The 5,839-nt window shown below is 50.0% G+C and overlaps 4 non-coding genes across 4 annotated transcripts; all 4 read right to left on the bottom strand.

Moving 5' to 3' along the window:
- Positions 1 to 306: 306 nt before the first annotated feature.
- On the bottom strand, positions 307 to 378 carry TRNAG-UCC (transfer RNA glycine (anticodon UCC)). The gene has a single exon. It is a non-coding gene; the product is annotated as a tRNA-Gly (tRNA).
- Positions 379 to 1,563: 1,185 nt separating this feature from the next.
- TRNAG-UCC (transfer RNA glycine (anticodon UCC)) lies at positions 1,564 to 1,635 on the bottom strand. The gene has a single exon. It is a non-coding gene; the product is annotated as a tRNA-Gly (tRNA).
- A 2,427-nt stretch (positions 1,636 to 4,062) lies between these two features.
- On the bottom strand, positions 4,063 to 4,134 carry TRNAG-UCC (transfer RNA glycine (anticodon UCC)). Its single transcript has one exon. It is a non-coding gene; the product is annotated as a tRNA-Gly (tRNA).
- Positions 4,135 to 5,319: 1,185 nt separating this feature from the next.
- Positions 5,320 to 5,391, bottom strand: TRNAG-UCC (transfer RNA glycine (anticodon UCC)). The gene has a single exon. It is a non-coding gene; the product is annotated as a tRNA-Gly (tRNA).
- Positions 5,392 to 5,839: the final 448 nt, after the last annotated feature.

Raw genomic sequence — 5,839 nt, 5'->3', positions numbered from 1 at the left:
CAGGATGAGAGAGATCCTGAAACCTCACTCTAATAGGCTGAGGTGCTGTGCTCGGTGGCCTGCTGGGACCAAGGCCCGTCAGGGCAAGGCGAATAGGCCTTTGTCAGGCCTTCGTCAGGGCTTTGTCGGGGAGGGGCCAGGAGCCCTGCTCGCTTCAATCCCCTCACCGATAGACAGTTGCAGAAACTAGGATGCAAGAACCTTTCCTGGATGGGGTTTTGATTTTCACGAAAAGTGTGTCAGCTTTGCTTTCAGCATGAGTCTGATTTCCAAAAAATGCATTTTGAACAATTTAAAGATTTGATCTGCGTTGGCCGGGAATCGAACCCGGGTCAACTGCTTGGAAGGCAGCTATGCTCACCACTATACCACCAACGCCTGCCTGTCTGGGCTATCTGATGGAGCGGCCCTTAGAAATAAGAATAAGTCATTGGCTGGGAATGAAAAAAGCTTGCGTTTGACGCAGAAGCAGTTCGCATCATGAGGTCTTGCCGGTCAGCCCAACATTTCCCCGGGACCCCTTAAAAAAGGAGCTTGGTTTTAAGTTTGGTTTGATTGAACAGTACATTTTGTTGGCTGGGCTGGGACCCTCTCCTATTTAGCGCAAGAGTGGAACGAGGCAGCAAGTTCAAGGAATGACATTGCATCCAGGCACTTACAGCTCTTTGTGCCCTAATGCCATGACACAAAAACATAATTTGAAAAAGGTTAGCAGAGGATGGTTTCGATCCATCGACCTCTGGGTTATGGGCCCAGCACGCTTCCGCTGCGCCACTCTGCTGGTTGGAGAACAAGAGCTTTTCTGGGCTTTTACAGCCTACAAACCGACAACCCTAGACCCAGTTTCGAGTGAAGCGGGCAGTAGGCCTTACAAAGCCAAACAACCTGCAACCACGCACTCCCATCCCATGGCCTTTTGCAGACAGGCCTCATTTCTCTAGCTCACACCCTAACTGCCAACACCCCTTCCCCTTCTCTCTCTGTCTCTCTCTCTCTGTCTCTCTCTCTCATTCTCTCTCTCTCGCAAATAGATACTTTACTTCCCAGGTGCAACAAAACAAGCCTTCTCGAGCTGGCAGATATGGGAAGGAAGGAAGGAAGGGCCAGTTTGGAAACTCAACTCAATTACCATAAATCCCCTGCTAAGGGTTATGGGAGGGAGGAATGAAGGAACTTTGCTTCAGGGAAAGGGCTGCTGCTGCTTCAGCATGTGAGGAGCGCAGCCACACGTTTCACCTTCTTCAGTATGTTGGTTTACAGGATGAGAGAGATCCTGAAACCTCACTCTAATAGGCTGAGGTGCTGTGCTCGGTGGCCTGCTGGGACCAAGGCCCGTCAGGGCAAGGCGAATAGGCCTTTGTCAGGCCTTCGTCAGGGCTTTGTCGGGGAGGGGCCAGGAGCCCTGCTCGCTTCAATCCCCTCACCGATAGACAGTTGCAGAAACTAGGATGCAAGAACCTTTCCTGGATGGGGTTTTGATTTTCACGAAAAGTGTGTCAGCTTTGCTTTCAGCATGAGTCTGATTTCCAAAAAATGCATTTTGAACAATTTAAAGATTTGATCTGCGTTGGCCGGGAATCGAACCCGGGTCAACTGCTTGGAAGGCAGCTATGCTCACCACTATACCACCAACGCCTGCCTGTCTGGGCTATCTGATGGAGCGGCCCTTAGAAATAAGAATAAGTCATTGGCTGGGAATGAAAAAAGCTTGCGTTTGACGCAGAAGCAGTTCGCATCATGAGGTCTTGCCGGTCAGCCACACATTTCCCCGGGACCCCTTAAAAAAGGAGCTTTGTTTTAAGTTTGGTTTGATTGAACAGTACATTTTGTTGGCTGGGCTGGGACCCTCTCCTATTTAGCGCAAGAGTGGAACGAGGCAGCAAGTTCAAGGAATGACATTGCATCCAGGCACTTACAGCTCTTTGTGCCCTAATGCCATGACACAAAAACATAATTTGAAAAAAGTTAGCAGAGGATGGTTTCGATCCATCGACCTCTGGGTTATGGGCCCAGCACGCTTCCGCTGCGCCACTCTGCTGGTTGGAGAACAAGAGCTTTTCTGGGCTTTTACAGCCTACAAACCGACAACCCTAGACCCAGTTTCGAGTGAAGCGGGCAGTAGGCCTTACAAAGCCAAACAACCTGCAACCACGCACTCCCATCCCATGGCCTTTTGCAGACAGGCCTCATTTCTCTAGCTCACACCCTAACTGCCAACACCCCTTCCCCTTCTCTCTCTGTCTCTCTCTCTCTGTCTCTCTCTCTCATTCTCTCTCTCTCGCAAATAGATACTTTACTTCCCAGGTGCAACAAAACAAGCCTTCTCGAGCTGGCAGATATGGGAAGGAAGGAAGGGCCAGTTTGGAAACTCAACTCAATTACCATAAATCCCCTGCTAAGGGTTATGGGAGGGAGGAATGAAGGAACTTTGCTTCAGGGAAAGGGCTGCTGCTGCTTCAGCATGTGAGGAGCGCAGCCACACGTTTCACCTTCTTCAGTATGTTGGTTTACAGGATGAGAGAGATCCTGAAACCTCACTCTAATAGGCTGAGGTGCTGTGCTCGGTGGCCTGCTGGGACCAAGGCCCGTCAGGGCAAGGCGAATAGGCCTTTGTCAGGCCTTCGTCAGGGCTTTGTCGGGGAGGGGCCAGGAGCCCTGCTCGCTTCAATCCCCTCACCGATAGACAGTTGCAGAAACTAGGATGCAAGAACCTTTCCTGGATGGGGTTTTGATTTTCACGAAAAGTGTGTCAGCTTTGCTTTCAGCATGAGTCTGATTTCCAAAAAATGCATTTTGAACAATTTAAAGATTTGATCTGCGTTGGCCCCGGGTCAACTGCTTGGAAGGCAGCTATGCTCACCACTATACCACCAACGCCTGCCTGTCTGGGCTATCTGATGGAGCGGCCTTTAGAAATAAGAATAAGTCATTGGCTGGGAATGAAAAAAGCTTGCGTTTGACGCAGAAGCAGTTCGCATCATGAGGTCTTGCCGGTCAGCCCAACATTTCCCCGGGACCCCTTAAAAAAGGAGCTTGGTTTTAAGTTTGGTTTGATTGAACAGTGCATTTTGTTGGCTGGGCTGGGACCCTCTCCTATTTAGCGCAAGAGTGGAACGAGGCAGCAAGTTCAAGGAATGACATTGCATCCAGGCACTTACAGCTCTTTGTGCCCTAATGCCATGACACAAAAACATAATTTGAAAAAAGTTAGCAGAGGATGGTTTCGATCCATCGACCTCTGTGTTATGGGCCCAGCACGCTTCCGCTGCGCCACTCTGCTGGTTGGAGAACAAGAGCTTTTCTGGGCTTTTACAGCCTACAAACCGACAACCCTAGACCCAGTTTCGAGTGAAGCGGGCAGTAGGCCTTACAAAGCCAAACAACCTGCAACCACGCACTCCCATCCCATGGCCTTTTGCAGACAGGCCTCATTTCTCTAGCTCACACCCTAACTGCCAACACCCCTTCCCCTTCTCTCTCTGTCTCTCTCTCTCTGTCTCTCTCTCTCATTCTCTCTCTCTCGCAAATAGATACTTTACTTCCCAGGTGCAACAAAACAAGCCTTCTCGAGCTGGCAGATATGGGAAGGAAGGAAGGAAGGGCCAGTTTGGAAACTCAACTCAATTACCATAAATCCCCTGCTAAGGGTTATGGGAGGGAGGAATGAAGGAACTTTGCTTCAGGGAAAGGGCTGCTGCTGCTTCAGCATGTGAGGAGCGCAGCCACACGTTTCACCTTCTTCAGTATGTTGGTTTACAGGATGAGAGAGATCCTGAAACCTCACTCTAATAGGCTGAGGTGCTGTGCTCGGTGGCCTGCTGGGACCAAGGCCCGTCAGGGCAAGGCGAATAGGCCTTTGTCAGGCCTTCGTCAGGGCTTTGTCGGGGAGGGGCCAGGAGCCCTGCTCGCTTCAATCCCCTCACCGATAGACAGTTGCAGAAACTAGGATGCAAGAACCTTTCCTGGATGGGGTTTTGATTTTCACGAAAAGTGTGTCAGCTTTGCTTTCAGCATGAGTCTGATTTCCAAAAAATGCATTTTGAACAATTTAAAGATTTGATCTGCGTTGGCCGGGAATCGAACCCGGGTCAACTGCTTGGAAGGCAGCTATGCTCACCACTATACCACCAACGCCTGCCTGTCTGGGCTATCTGATGGAGCGGCCCTTAGAAATAAGAATAAGTCATTGGCTGGGAATGAAAAAAGCTTGCGTTTGACGCAGAAGCAGTTCGCATCATGAGGTCTTGCCGGTCAGCCCAACATTTCCCCGGGACCCCTTAAAAAAGGAGCTTGGTTTTAAGTTTGGTTTGATTGAACAGTACATTTTGTTGGCTGGGCTGGGACCCTCTCCTATTTAGCGCAAGAGTGGAACGAGGCAGCAAGTTCAAGGAATGACATTGCATCCAGGCACTTACAGCTCTTTGTGCCCTAATGCCATGACACAAAAACATAATTTGAAAAAAGTTAGCAGAGGATGGTTTCGATCCATCGACCTCTGGGTTATGGGCCCAGCACGCTTCCGCTGCGCCACTCTGCTGGTTGGAGAACAAGAGCTTTTCTGGGCTTTTACAGCCTACAAACCGACAACCCTAGACCCAGTTTCGAGTGAAGCGGGCAGTAGGCCTTACAAAGCCAAACAACCTGCAACCACGCACTCCCATCCCATGGCCTTTTGCAGACAGGCCTCATTTCTCTAGCTCACACCCTAACTGCCAACACCCCTTCCCCTTCTCTCTCTGTCTCTCTCTCTCTGTCTCTCTCTCTCATTCTCTCTCTCTCGCAAATAGATACTTTACTTCCCAGGTGCAACAAAACAAGCCTTCTCGAGCTGGCAGATATGGGAAGGAAGGAAGGAAGGGCCAGTTTGGAAACTCAACTCAATTACCATAAATCCCCTGCTAAGGGTTATGGGAGGGAGGAATGAAGGAACTTTGCTTCAGGGAAAGGGCTGCTGCTGCTTCAGCATGTGAGGAGCGCAGCCACACGTTTCACCTTCTTCAGTATGTTGGTTTACAGGATGAGAGAGATCCTGAAACCTCACTCTAATAGGCTGAGGTGCTGTGCTCGGTGGCCTGCTGGGACCAAGGCCCGTCAGGGCAAGGCGAATAGGCCTTTGTCAGGCCTTCGTCAGGGCTTTGTCGGGGAGGGGCCAGGAGCCCTGCTCGCTTCAATCCCCTCACCGATAGACAGTTGCAGAAACTAGGATGCAAGAACCTTTCCTGGATGGGGTTTTGATTTTCACGAAAAGTGTGTCAGCTTTGCTTTCAGCATGAGTCTGATTTCCAAAAAATGCATTTTGAACAATTTAAAGATTTGATCTGCGTTGGCCGGGAATCGAACCCGGGTCAACTGCTTGGAAGGCAGCTATGCTCACCACTATACCACCAACGCCTGCCTGTCTGGGCTATCTGATGGAGCGGCCCTTAGAAATAAGAATAAGTCATTGGCTGGGAATGAAAAAAGCTTGCGTTTGACGCAGAAGCAGTTCGCATCATGAGGTCTTGCCGGTCAGCCCAACATTTCCCCGGGACCCCTTAAAAAAGGAGCTTGGTTTTAAGTTTGGTTTGATTGAACAGTACATTTTGTTGGCTGGGCTGGGACCCTCTCCTATTTAGCGCAAGAGTGGAACGAGGCAGCAAGTTCAAGGAATGACATTGCATCCAGGCACTTACAGCTCTTTGTGCCCTAATGCCATGACACAAAAACATAATTTGAAAAAAGTTAGCAGAGGATGGTTTCGATCCATCGACCTTTGGGTTATGGGCCCAGCACGCTTCCGCTGTGCCACTCTGCTGGTTGGAGAACAAGAGCTTTTCTGGGCTTTTACAGCCTACAAACC

The sequence above is a fragment of the Ambystoma mexicanum genome, chromosome 6q (assembly GCF_040938575.1).
Source record: "Ambystoma mexicanum isolate Mex_15411 chromosome 6q, UKY_AmexF1_1, whole genome shotgun sequence".
Taxonomy (NCBI): domain Eukaryota; kingdom Metazoa; phylum Chordata; class Amphibia; order Caudata; family Ambystomatidae; genus Ambystoma; species Ambystoma mexicanum.
The sequence above is the reverse complement of the archived record's forward strand: the minus strand, read 5'-3'. Positions and strand labels throughout refer to the sequence as shown.